This window comes from Columba livia, chromosome 6 (genome assembly GCF_036013475.1).
Source record: "Columba livia isolate bColLiv1 breed racing homer chromosome 6, bColLiv1.pat.W.v2, whole genome shotgun sequence".
NCBI lineage: Eukaryota > Metazoa > Chordata > Aves > Columbiformes > Columbidae > Columba > Columba livia.
Window position 1 is genome coordinate 29,596,681 of NC_088607.1, and position 13,419 is coordinate 29,610,099.

The window sequence follows — 13,419 nt, forward strand, 5'->3', positions numbered from 1 at the left end:
TTAAAAAAAATGTCTATCCTTCGGTTTAAATACAGGTTTGTCTTACATTAATGGTGATGCCAGGGAAGAAGGGCCTTAAAAATCTCAGCAGGGAGTTTTCCTATGAAAAGCAGCCTTTCTGACCTCTCCCAGTAAATCTTGGATTAACCTGGTCTATGCCAACCAGATTTGCAAGCCCCTAGATACCGGGTTTCTCAATTTTTTAAGTCAGCAGACTAGAAGAAGGATACATTGTTGGTGACAAGGGAAAAAAACAACCACCACACAAGTCAATCTTTATTAAACACTGTAGAATCTGTAAGACTGCAGCTTCACAACAAAAGCCTACTGGTGTCACCCCATTAGTTCCAGTATACAAGGAACTGCAATATACTGAGAAACAATCAATAGGTTTATTGTAGCTGGACACAGGCATGATTACTCCTGGGAAGAAAAAGCAAGCCAAGAATTTGAAAAAAGTACTGGCAATAGGGCTGGTTTGATTTTGTGCTTGTGTTTTTGAAGCGTTGTGCATCCAGGCCTTACAGGAAAGCACAGCGCAGGCTCTTACCTGGCACTCCAGCAACTGTGAGCAAGCATGGCTCGTGGCAAGTCCTTAAGTTTTCAAATGCATTATAGCCAGTTAAGTTAGGCTTATCAGCTTTACTACATAGATTCCATTTTGAGCACAGGCCACCTATTGCCTACTCTTCCTGTTTTGTCACAGCATCACAATTTTTGAATGTTTCCATCATCCAAAGCTTTCAAAAAGATCATACAAGAATGTTATCATTTGGAAGTCCCAGTCTTGTGACTACAAACGTAACCTTGAAAATAACACAAAGGCTTAAACACCAGTAATCCAGCTATACTGTTAAAAGCATACAAGCAATCTTCTAAGGTAGAGATAATGCCTTATTTTTGAATACCAAAGACAACAGTACTGGGAATAGGGGCAGACAAACCATGTGCCTGCAGGATTTCCAGCAGAGGAAGATTTCAACATCCGCTTTCCTTCTCTTTTCCTTTCTAAGCACCATGAAGACCTTAACCATTACAAGGTCAGAATACTTCTGTCTCCATGTCCATTTATAAGCAGTGTTCCTCACACACTGAGGTTTAATAGTCGTGGTAATAAATAATAAATTTGTGTAAAATGGTAACCCGAAACCATTCTGAATATCAGATAGCGCCAGTTCTTAAAGACAACTGTCTGCACTGAGCAGACAGGCTGACACTTGACTGTTATTTCTTCCATGGTAAAACTGAAAAAACACTCGAGCCGTGCAAAAGTGTTTGTGGAGACTGTTTTCACCCTTTTAAAGTAAATAAAGAATCTGCAAAATATATCCATCTCTCTCTCTACAACCAAGGAACTTGTTGGATTCCAAAAGAAACAACTATAAACATAAAAACGTTGGTGTGCTTTCTGTTTTTACAACACTGCTACTCCTCCTGTATCTAGTATCTGATTTATACAAAAGCCACTTTTTATTATTTAAATAGGCTGCTTTACAAGGGTACAGACATTTCTGAGCAATGCTGGTCGTTTTTTTTTTGTTTTTAAAATTATGCCCTCCTGATATTTTTTCCAAATGCCCAAATCTATTCAATTCTTAGTAACTGGTAATTTCTGTAAGCATTCATTGCATGTCCTGATCCCACTCCCATGTATGAGGTATCCAAGCTCTCTTACCAGACAGAATTATTTTAGTGGACTTCCTGATCTGCATGACCCTAGGTATGTCTACATCAGCATTTTAATTCAAATCAGGACTGTACTTCTGAAGTCAACCTCCCAAGCAACTCCATTTTCCTTGCTTTGCTTTACATTGCAAAGCAGTCTCCAAGTACATGAACCAGATTTCTTTTGAATAAAACTAGATCAGAGAATAAGCTTCAGGTGTGCACTGTACACGCTCCAACCACTAACAGGTATTCAGCCACAGAATCAGACGAGGACCAGCTTGAAATAAAACCCTCACAATCTGTATAGCATGGATGCCAGGTTCTCAGCACCTGACAGATCTGATCCTGTTACACCACATTGCTCAGTAACATGGACACAGCCTCTTTTATGACTTACTGAATATTTGTCAGTTCCAGAATCATCTCTACCATTTTCAAAGGGGTAACTACAAGACCTCTGTCAGAGATGGGACTGGAATTAATGATACTATTAATTTATGGAAGTGTCCTCACTGTGTTAATAATTCTCCCATTTCTTCATTGGCATGAGATGTTACTTAAGAACATACAGGATTGTATAAAAGTCAATTGTCTTAAATATTTATTTTATACAGTTACCCAAAATGGTTCATTATTAATGGAGTAGTTTTTAAAAATGTTTAGTGCCATTGTTGATGGCATCTTCTTCCGAAGAAATGCTATCAAAACCAAAATAAAACTATTGAATAAAATATTTGCACAACCTCACCTTTGCTTTATTAGGCCTTGATCTACTACAATGAATACAAGAAGCACAAATTCAAAAGTACAGAGCTTTACAGTGCTTGTCACTATTTACACATTAAATCCAGATTTGTGTGGAAATTTTTCTAAGTGTTAAAACTAAATTAGGGATCTTCATATACGATTAACTCAGAAATAACAGCAACCAATCTTGGAAAAGTCTGAACTACATGAATACACTAGCTACCTAGCAAACCCAGAGAACTGTAGGTTTTCTGCCATTGGCAGGTCCCAGGGAACAGTGAGTACATCTAAGATAAGCTGATCTAAACCTCATTTAGTGTGTGGGGAGGAAAGGGCTACCCTGCTAGTGCAGGACAGCAGGAATCGACCAACCAGCCAGGAGCAGGACAAACCGACAGGAGAGACTTGCAGTGGCAAAGCTCAAGTCAGACTAACTCACCCTACTTCGGCTGTGGATTCCTTTTTGTCTTCCCACTCATCTCGAGATCCTGCTTCCCTTCTCAGTAGCTTCAGTTCCTCCTGCTCCAGGGCCACATCCAACTCAGTCCCTCACCTCTCTTCTTTTGATGCTGAGAAGTTTCCTGGGACTTGACTCTCCCTGCACTCTGTGCCTCCAGTTCATCCCCCCTTTGTTCCAGCTGCCCCACCAGTTTTTAGCTGAATTACTTGATTTATCTTAAATTATCTCTTCCTCCTCAGAGGACCTTGCTACTTGTTACAGCTGGGGAAATATGCTAAAATTTGAGAACTGCCCTTTATTTGGGGCAGGTGGGTGGGATATATAACTTTCATTCCTTCAGTATGAATTAGAAATTTCACAGCAGAGGTAGATGAAGGGCCTTTCTGATGTGGCTATAAGCATCCAGTACCCTGACAAACCTATAGCTGAATAAGCACAGCAGGAAGGGTTGGCAGGTGGGAAATCTGCAACTGCAGGAAGACAGGATGCTTGTACAGACTTTACCTTTAAATAAAAACTGACGTACCATCATTTTTAGAAACAGACACATGCAAATGGCAAAATCTTTGTGCTATTAGGCATCTCTAACTCAGGTGTTCATTTTAAAGGCAAAATTATATGTATTTAAGGAACATAATTTAAGAAAGTAACTAATTAACATAACAGTTGAAGTAATTCAATTGCAAGTAAGTACACAATCATACAAGGACTCATTTGTGCAGACTATGGGTTAAATACTTCTCCATTCACTCTAGCTTCCAGTTGCTTCTTTCCTACTCTTTTACTTCCTCCAGCCACCAGCGCTTCACTTCTGCAGGGACAGCTGCTCAGCTAATCCTACCTTTATCTCAATTTATGAAACAGAACTTGTTTTAAAGCTCCTGCAAATTCAGATCATATCACAGACATGGGCTAGGGTGATATCAGACAAACAATTACATCAGAAAAAATAAAATGAGGGGCGATATGAGGGGCAAAATCAGCATCTCAGATTTGGGGTGGGAGCAAAGGGGAGAAAGAGAAAAGCAAGTGGTGCTACCCGTGTGCCTCTGTGTGTAGTGTCAGAGTTCACAGCCAGCTGAGGGCTCTGTTAACCACAGACAGGACAGGTTTCAGAAGCAGAATTACTCATTTTCAGGTAAACTGAAGTCCTAAACAAAAGGCTTTTTGTTAGAAATCTATGCACAAAGAAAATAGACTGCAGGCCCAGATGGCAGCCTAGAAGATGCTTCAGTTAACAGCCTCATGACTGCCACTAGAAATTTTATCCAGAGTTGCCGCAAGCTAGAAAGAGTTTGAAAAATAGTGAATATATTGTTTTTAGAAGCTGTGAAATTTGAGTGGAATTTTAAAGGGAAAACAGCCATAACAAATTTCCAAATTCTACCTCAAAGTTCATGTCCAGGGATAAGGAATTTCTTAAGGAAAACTTTTTCAACAAATTTACATGTGAGAAAAATCCCATAGCATACTGGTAATAGAAAACATCACACTGCCTGTGGCACATTTGGGAGTTGGTGGTCTTGTCTGTGCAACAGCAAAGGTATATGAGCAAGAACAACCCTTCTAAATTCAATGGGACTGTTATACACAATAAAATGAACTGGCTGAAAAAGCATACAGCTTTCCAGCCTTTGGACAACAAGTTTTTCAAGTAGCAAGATGGGAAATAACCTGAAGTATGGTTCAAGCAGATTTATCTAATTCTTGAGGAAAGCTAGTTCAAAATAATTTAAAAATCAGCTCAGTAAAAATCTACCTACATGAAAGCTATTTTTAAAAATTAATTTTATTCCTGTATTCCCTTGAGTTTTAATAAACAATAACCAAGTTATTCTTACAAGCTATTAAAAATGTAAGGAATAATACAACAGTCCAGCAGTTCATGTCATACTGTTCTTCACATCTGTGTTACAGTAGTTCAGCCTTTTTGTATATCCGGTCAAGACTCTCAAATTAGTTCAGGATACCACTAATCTTTCCAGCACTTGTAGGCTGTTCTTAAAAAGCCTCTATTTTGTTGTCTTTATTACTACACTGATCCTTTACTGAAGAAAAGAAACAATAATCATTTGTGTAGAGGTTTACAGAACTTCAGAAATACTGCCCTGGAATAGTTTGATGAAAATAAGGTACCATATATAAATAATACAGACTTAAACATTAACTGGTCGATTTAAATACTAATGTAACCCGGCTGGTTGGTTGTGCAGGCAGGTAGAATAACGAGTGCTGCTACCACTAATGCAAAATCTCTTAACTGAGTTTTAATCTCCAGTCTGACACCATATATAGGGCAAATCTGTAAAAATAAAAAGAAAACAACTTTTCTTCAATTCAGGTCTCCCTCTTTTTAGGAAAAAAAAAAAAAAAACAACAAACTTCTCTACTGGAGGCATTCAGCTTTCTTCTTACTGGGACAGAATTTTTATTTATTTCATTAACATTATTAGTCAGAAGTTAAATCCCTGAACTAGATCTAGCACATTGACAAAACTTTTTTTGCAGAACAGATACAGCTTCTCTTGACATGTTTAAAGAACTACTCTACCCAGGAGGTGCCAGGAGGCTCTTCACATGTCACATCATTTGGTCCTTTTACACATCGGAGGAAAGAGTCTGTGCCCTAGAACTTGAGCTTTTCTTCTGCAAGCTCATACAGACAGAAGACGCCCTGAACAGACAGTATCTGAAGGACCAACACACTGCTTCACAGCTCAGCACTCTCCCTGCCCTTGTTACACCTTTCTGTCTTCATCATCCGAGTTTCCAGCCGAGATTAAGTGTTCTACACAATCAAGCTCCTGAAACATCATTGCCCCAGGGCATATCTAGAAGTATTAGAACACAAACACATTCCTGAGTAAGGCGGGACTGCGCATTACCAGACAAATAGACAGGATGCACTTTTCAGAGTGACATGAATCTGCATAAATTACAATGCACTGCACTGTCCACAACATCTTGTGACACAAGGAATTAATTACTGGGGCCATGAGACTCCACACACAAACCTCCTTAGAGCCATCATGAAAGTCTGCCTCAGCTTTCACTTTGTCCTGGTAGATGTAATTCCTACAGTAGAAGGAGTTTAAAAGGCATTTAAATAAGGTTCTTAGGGACATGGTTTAGTGCTAGAGATAGGTTATGGTTGGACTTGGTGATCCTGAGGGTCTCTTCCAACCAAAATGATTCTGTGAGTTCAAGCCTCCTGATTTCTTAGAGGATATCTTGAATATTTTATTTTGGCATACATCATCTGGAGTTATCTGAAGGACTTCACAGCCTATCGTGCTGTGAGAGCAGGCTCTGCAATCCCAGTGAAGCTGCAGTATTCCTCCCAGTTTTCTTAGATGTTCTTTGTCCAATGAGCCAGGAGAAGCCAAAAAAAAAAAAAAAAAAAAAAAAAAAAAAAAAAAATCAGTTGACTCTCTATACTTCAGGGCTAAAAGATATCTGCCAACAGCTCGCTGTTATTACTGAAGTGGTTATAGAGCAGGCCATCCTCAAAAGCAATTCCATCAGTCTGCAGCACTGGTGATGCAACAAAGCCAGACAGTTAATTCAGTGTGGAGAGGTCGAGTCAGAATCTGACTTGCCAAGCTTTATCAAAAAACAACTGGGCTAAAGCTTTCGCTGTGCAACTCCTTTCATCACATTCCACAGCTCTCCAAGTACCCGGAACAGTTCACTAACAAGTACTTTTGCTTTCTGAGAGAGATCTAAAACTCAGCTGTTTTACCTCAGCTTTGGAGGCACCAAACCCAAAGCTCCTCTATCCACAATCTGAACCTCCTTTCAGGATATTGAACACAGATTGGCCCCATGGTTAGCAGTTTCCTGCTGCATCTATCATTCCTAAGAACATGAGGCTAGTTGTGAGACCATGGACTTCACAAGCCTTCCAGCATTTCAAAACTTCATCAAACAACACCTAGGCTCCATGCTGTTTAGGCATCAGGCAATTTCGCAGTCAACTTCCCCAGTATGCTCCGGATCCTCACTGGGCCCAACTCACCACCTGGCTGATAGGTTGCCTTGCATGGATGGAAGCAACAACAAAATTTGATCACTTGGCACACAGACCGAGAGGCGGGCATTCTTATCACAATACTGATTCCTGGGAATGCTGCCCAGACTGCAGTTTCTCTCTGACAAAAGCACCAATGAAATCTAGCTTCTGCCTGTGCTGCGGGACATATTAGACCACGTTTTGATAGGTGATCCTCTTCTCCCTCCCCCTAAGATTCCTGCAAAAGGTCAAGTATTTCTTCAATTTGTCTTTTTATAGAGTAACTCAAAGAGTGAAAAACATTTTCAGGAACGCCTGATTTTTTTTTTTATTTTTGTTTTAGAGTTCTGCCACAGCTTTAAAATCCCATGGTCTTGGGCACTATCAAATGACCACAGAGCAAACAGACCCCAAAACTGCATTAATGTTCTATTGCATTGACCCTCTGCATGTGTGTGTAGGATTAATGGTTTGTTTCTTTCATTTTTAAATTGAACCACAGCCACACAGAATCATATTAAACACAGCTTGCGCTATTTGTAACTCCTGACAAAGAACACAAGTGACAGGAACACATAGCTGGGAATGAGAAAACCTTTCCAAGAAGGTCACTGACTTTAGCAAAACAGTGAGTCTGAGCCATCATCTCAACAGCTCTGAACACATGTAAGCATGACAGCATCTTCAAGGAAATCAGGAGACACCCCTGATACCCTCCCAATGGTTATAGCCCTTCACCATGAGCAGACTTATCAGGTACGTAAGCTTTCCGAGAGAAAATGACATGGACTACACTCTAACATTCAAGACAGTAAAATAATGCTCTTGGGGGAACCATTGCAACATGTGCTGGTGCTCAAAAATTACTACTTTTTCATTCAGATATGAGAATACAAACATATCTTGATATTTTTGGCAGTTTAAACAGATTTAAATATTAAGAGCCCTTGCAATTAATGTTCTTCTAGAAATCATAAAAATACTTCTGTATTAGCTCAGAAGTATTCCTCGTGAAAAGCAAAATAAAAACCTATGTCTCTATCATAACTCAGCCTTTCACAACAGAACACTGAAAGCATGAATGCTTTCCCCTGTCAGATCTGACACACGGAGAACAGTTGAAGGTCAGTCATCACGCATTTTAGTTGTCAGGGATGCTAACTATTTTAAAAGAATATGGAAACCTTAAGGTTCCAGAAGTTAGCAGCTGGCACACATCGCTGAACATTCAGGCTTTTTTCCCCTGGAGCTACAAAAATGCACATATTCTATTAAATGGCGTGTACTGAAACCAAAATCCTATTGGCATTTGGGGCACAAAACCACAGAATTCTCGCCTCACTCAGTAAAATCTGTTTAAGTTCTGCTAAAACATATAAACCTTAAAATTTGCATTTGTTTCCACCATGGTAAAGTAAAATGAAACAATCAGTCAACTATCTTTAAATCTTAAAATTGGCAGTGACTACAAAAACAAGGGAAGGACATTTAGCTGAAATCCATGCAGTGCGCATCATATCAAGACCATAGAGAAGAGGGTTTGTATTTATACACCAAACTCTAAATTAGTCTCCTGTTGATGTAATCCCTAGCGATAAAAAACACAATGCATACTTTATTTTCTATTATATAAATGATTGGTCATACTTTAATCAACATTAGATTTTTAATAAAATGTAATGCCCAGCGTTTTCCTTCAGACTAGTTATCAATACTGATTACAATAAGGACGCCCAAATAAGAAGCAGATGAGGTGGCTTAGAATGCTGCGAGAGATCTGTGCATTCTTTGGAGAGTCCAGCTGTTGACAATCATCTATGTAAGGATATATAAATATGAATAAAGTTTGGTTCCCAGTAGGCCCATATGGTCCAAGTGCAGCATCTAAAATTTAGCTATTTTCATGGTCTATATGTGAGATCCATTTAGATAAAACTTCAGAAAGTCATAATTCAATATTCTTCTAATGCACAATGTTCCACATGATTAACTAAAGGGATGTCCCGGCTTTCCACAATTAACTGATATTACATAAACAACTTTAAGTCTTCGGCAGAAAAGGTAGAGAACCAGAAGTTTTATCATTTTTCGTAATTGATTGGTACAAAAAAAAAAAAAACAAAAAACACCTTTACATATTACCTTGGTAGTGTTTGATTGTATCTGATCTCAAGTGGTCTGAACTTTCCTTGATCTGTTTAAAAAACCCAGGCTGTTACTCTTCCTGATACAGTAAGACCAATTTGTCATTCAGACAACCATTAATCCCATCCCAGAAAACACAAGTAGTCTTTTCTTGGAAAAGAGAATACACATTTAGAAATATACAACTCAAAAGAAAGCTATAGTTATGGAATCAGCAGTCTCTGATTAAGAAGTTTGCAGTAGGGACTCATTCTTGCACACTTGGTCCCTGAAATTTCTTCAAACATTGTTATTTCAGAAAAAAAAAAAAATCATTAAGGAAATTAGAAGTAAAATCTCAAGTAATAATACAAACTGATCCTGCTAAAGTATCAATTTACTTATTAGGATCTTAGAAGATATGACCATAAAAAGAAATTCCATCCTTACCACTTGCACGATGGCCACCGTGGCCTCAACTTCTGCTGTAGCTGAGCTGAACAGGTTAAGACTAAGGCAATGCTACATCACGTATGAAGTAATACACAGGGGTAATTCAGTGTAGACGCTAAGCTGCTCAAAAATCCTCAGCTGTTTCAGCTACTAAGTCTAACAACTAAACATTCAGAATGCTGGAAGGTTATAGTAACTTAAGTCACCAAATCATGGTCCCTTTCAACTTGACCTAAGATTTCTAATGACATGTTTGTGAAAAAAGTAACTACATATGAAATAGACCTGAAGGGCACAGACAAACACAGGGCAGGACAATTCAACACAAGGTTTTTTAGATATTTAGATAACTATACAGCATGTCCAACCTGGCCTCTCGCATTTCCTGCTGATTTATATATTCAGAAGTAAAGGTAAAGAATTTCAGTTAATCACATCTCAAATTCTTTGCCCCAAATGCACAGGACTACTGCTGCCCAGGGCAAGGATCTGAAAGAAAATTAAACCTGGGGGTGTTTTTGTGGTTTTTTTTGGTGGGGGGGCGGGGGGGAGGGGGGTCAGTTTTGTGGTTTGGTGTTCGGGATTTCTTTGGGGGTGGTGGTTTTTTTGTGGGTTTTGTTGTGTTTCTTTGGAGGGAGGCAATTGCCACGTGGCAGGGGGGGTTCTGTTTTTTTGTTGTTGTTGGTTGGTTTTTTGTTGTGGGGTTGGTTGGGTTTTTGCTGTTATTTGGTTGAGTTTTTTGTTTGTTTGTTTTTTCCATTTCAGAAAACCCACAGTGAAAAAAATGTGGTAAATACTGATGACATGTCATTTACAGAGAACAATACAGATCTCTTCTGGTTAACTGCCTGGGAACAGTTTCATTTCATATAGCAAAACCACCTTCCATGAACAAATACTGTAGAAGAAGGGCTGTATCCTGAAAAAAAGGACTTTAAAAAGAACAGCTAAATTAAATCCATAGCTTCTTGAGCCCCAAAGAGGCTAACATAGAAGCTCACCTCAGCTACTAACATGGAAGTTGAGGCATCATCCTACAAGCTGCAGATGAACAGGATGCTCCAAGATAGACCTGACGGGTACAAGTGACCTTTCTCTGCTGCACTTGCTGAAGACATGTCACTTCACAGACATAAGAACAGGACTCATGGAAGAAGAGGCAAAGGGAATAAAACAGGCATGAATTATTGTTCAGGCAATTAAGCATACTTGGGGAGGGAAAAGACACCTGAAATATGACCACACATTTTAATACACGCTTTATAGCACAATACACTCCAAACAAGAAGTTATTTTATTTTTGGGAAGCAGAGAGAGTAGGTTAGACTTCACTGTCTCTGCTCCAGAGTTGCATAGAGAATAATATAGAAGAGAGAGACCATCAAGAAAATATTTACATTTGTGATAGCTACATTTTCCAATAACATTTTTTAAAATTTCATGTTTATTTTAGTTCTGGAAACCTTGACCTGCTACAAAAAACTTAAGATACTTGACATCATTGCCTCAATAAGACTTCTAACTAAAAAAGAAAACAAAACCAAAAATGATAATTAAAGACACACACAAAAACCCTCTGACACCAGCAGCTTTTTCTGTTTACTGAAGGCACAAGAGCCAGCAGCTGACATTTGAATTTCATCTAAATTCAAATGCAATATACACTATAAAGAGTTATCAATTTAGATTGATTTACCCATGAGTGCAGTGGATTCTCCATTGCCAGAAGACTACTAAAGGCATTTACAGCACAATGGGGTAAGCATTTATGTAGGTTTCCTTTTGCCCCGAAGTCCATGAATAGAGAACAATCTCAGGTAACAACTGCTCAGACCTGTTAACAACACACACACCTCTGTTCAGGCTAAGCAAGCAGAGCTTCCCATGTACAGGACCATGTATTTAGTGGAAAATGGACCATCACAGGAAGATCTTTTACCTTTACACTACTGTCCCATTTGTTGCTAATTAACATTAAACTTGAAAAACATTTGTAAAAGCATACGAGTAGAGCTATTTCAGATGTATACATTACACCCTGTAACACATGTTTTTTAACAAACAAAATAAATCTTACAAATACACTTTAAGTTATTAATTACCTTAAGTAATTGCTGCTCCATTTTTATTTTCTGGGATATTCAAGACAAAGGAAAACTAAGCATCTTTGCATGCTCCTTTAGCTTAGGTATTTCATTTCCCATCCAAATAAGTGAAAAAAAAAAACCTTATTTCAACAAAGACAAAATGCAAAAAGGAGTTCTAATAAAGTGGTAACCTCTGTCCCTCTCTACACTGAGAATCATCTGGATTATATTAAACTGTCAAGCAAATACCAGGGTTAATAGAAAGATAAATAAAAGAACCTGTAAAATTGTAGGTTCTTTATAGGCTATGCTACAGCTCAGTATGAAGCTCAGCTGATTTAACACTTCAAATGCATGACATCTATTTTATACAATTACACAGGCAAAACTGCAGCCAGATATTTTTACCTATTATCCTAGTATACAGAGAAGCTGCCTCCTCCTCCTCAGCATCTTATAGAACTACTTATAAAATAGCTATTAATACTGTGAAACTTAGGGGAAGGCAACAAAGACTTCCATACAAGGTTGTCAGATTATCTTATCTCTTACATTTCTGTGATTTAATCTTCTATAACACAGAATCCAGGCTACACTCAGTGGGAAAAGGGCCCAAGTGTAGGCAAACATCTCCTGGGCTCTAAAGAAATTCAGCCTCAACTAGGCGTATGCTCAAGTGACAAATTTGAATATGGCTTACAAACCTTGAGCATTCCTCGAAATACGTTCATACTTTAGATAGTAACAATGCAACTGAACCGTCAGTCTTCAGGAAAGCCTTTTCAGCATAACATCATTCCCACGGAACCAGAAAGCCACCAAATTTCCTCACTCCTTGCAGAAACAACTTTCAGCCCACTAACAACTTACTGGAACTTCAGCACTCCCTGTTCGACAAGAATGCAAGACACTTCTAAGTGATGATAGATTTCAAGGGTGGAGAGTTTCCAAGACTATCCATTGAAAAACAAAAAGAATCCCAGTTCAGAGAAGTAGCTTCCTTATCCAGGTGAAGAGAGGCAAAAGGCTGCCCAAGAGTAAATTAGAAGTAAAGAACAGAAAAAATCAGTTTTACCTGAAGTGTTTTATAAATTATTATTTACATTTTGCCTCTGTTTTCTTTTTACAGCAGGGTACATCAGTTAAAATTCCCATCTGTATACCATATAGTTCAACAAGAGCATAAAAGGAAGAGATAGAGACACACTATCATGACCACTTTTGCATATTAAAATGTGAAATGCAATTGTTGGAATAAACAACTTTGGGGGAAAATGTACCCGTTATGGATTTAAAATGAATAAGATTATATGTCTTAGAAAGTCAAGAAGGAGTAAGCTTGATATTCCAATGTTTTTTTTTAAATATAACATAAATGTTATTTTCATAGCCTCTTCCTTATAAACTACAGAATGTTAAGGATGAAACAACCTTTCACCTCTAAACAACTTTGAAAATTACTAAAATTGACACAGAATGACCAAACTACTCAGCAGCAGACTCCATTTATAGGAGTATCTTTCACATTGCACCATAGAACTACATAGGTTTGCTATCAGTTCCACCAACTCAGCACAGGGTCAAAACCAGGTTACTTTCTTGGCATTGCATTAACAGTGGAAGATTCTGCAAAAGACAGTATGTAACACAGATACGTCCCTGCATTTACTTCAAGACGTTTACTGAAGTATACAGGACTGCAAGTCAGGAAATGGCTTTCAAGCACATGAGAAAGATTAGAAAGTCTGACTTGGTTGTGCTGGATCTAAAAGAGTAACAAGATCAAGCTATAAAAGTTACTAAAGTGAGCAGAAATAAATGAATATGTTTAAATAGAAGTTCTGCTGAATAGAAGCAGTACGCTTGCA

General features: G+C 38.3%; 1 protein-coding gene across 2 annotated transcripts in view; it reads right to left on the reverse strand.

Moving 5' to 3' along the window:
- BMPR1A (bone morphogenetic protein receptor type 1A) overlaps positions 1–13,419 on the reverse strand; it is an 82,007-nt gene that overhangs the window by 46,625 nt on the left and 21,963 nt on the right. The gene's annotated exons all lie outside the window — the stretch shown is intronic.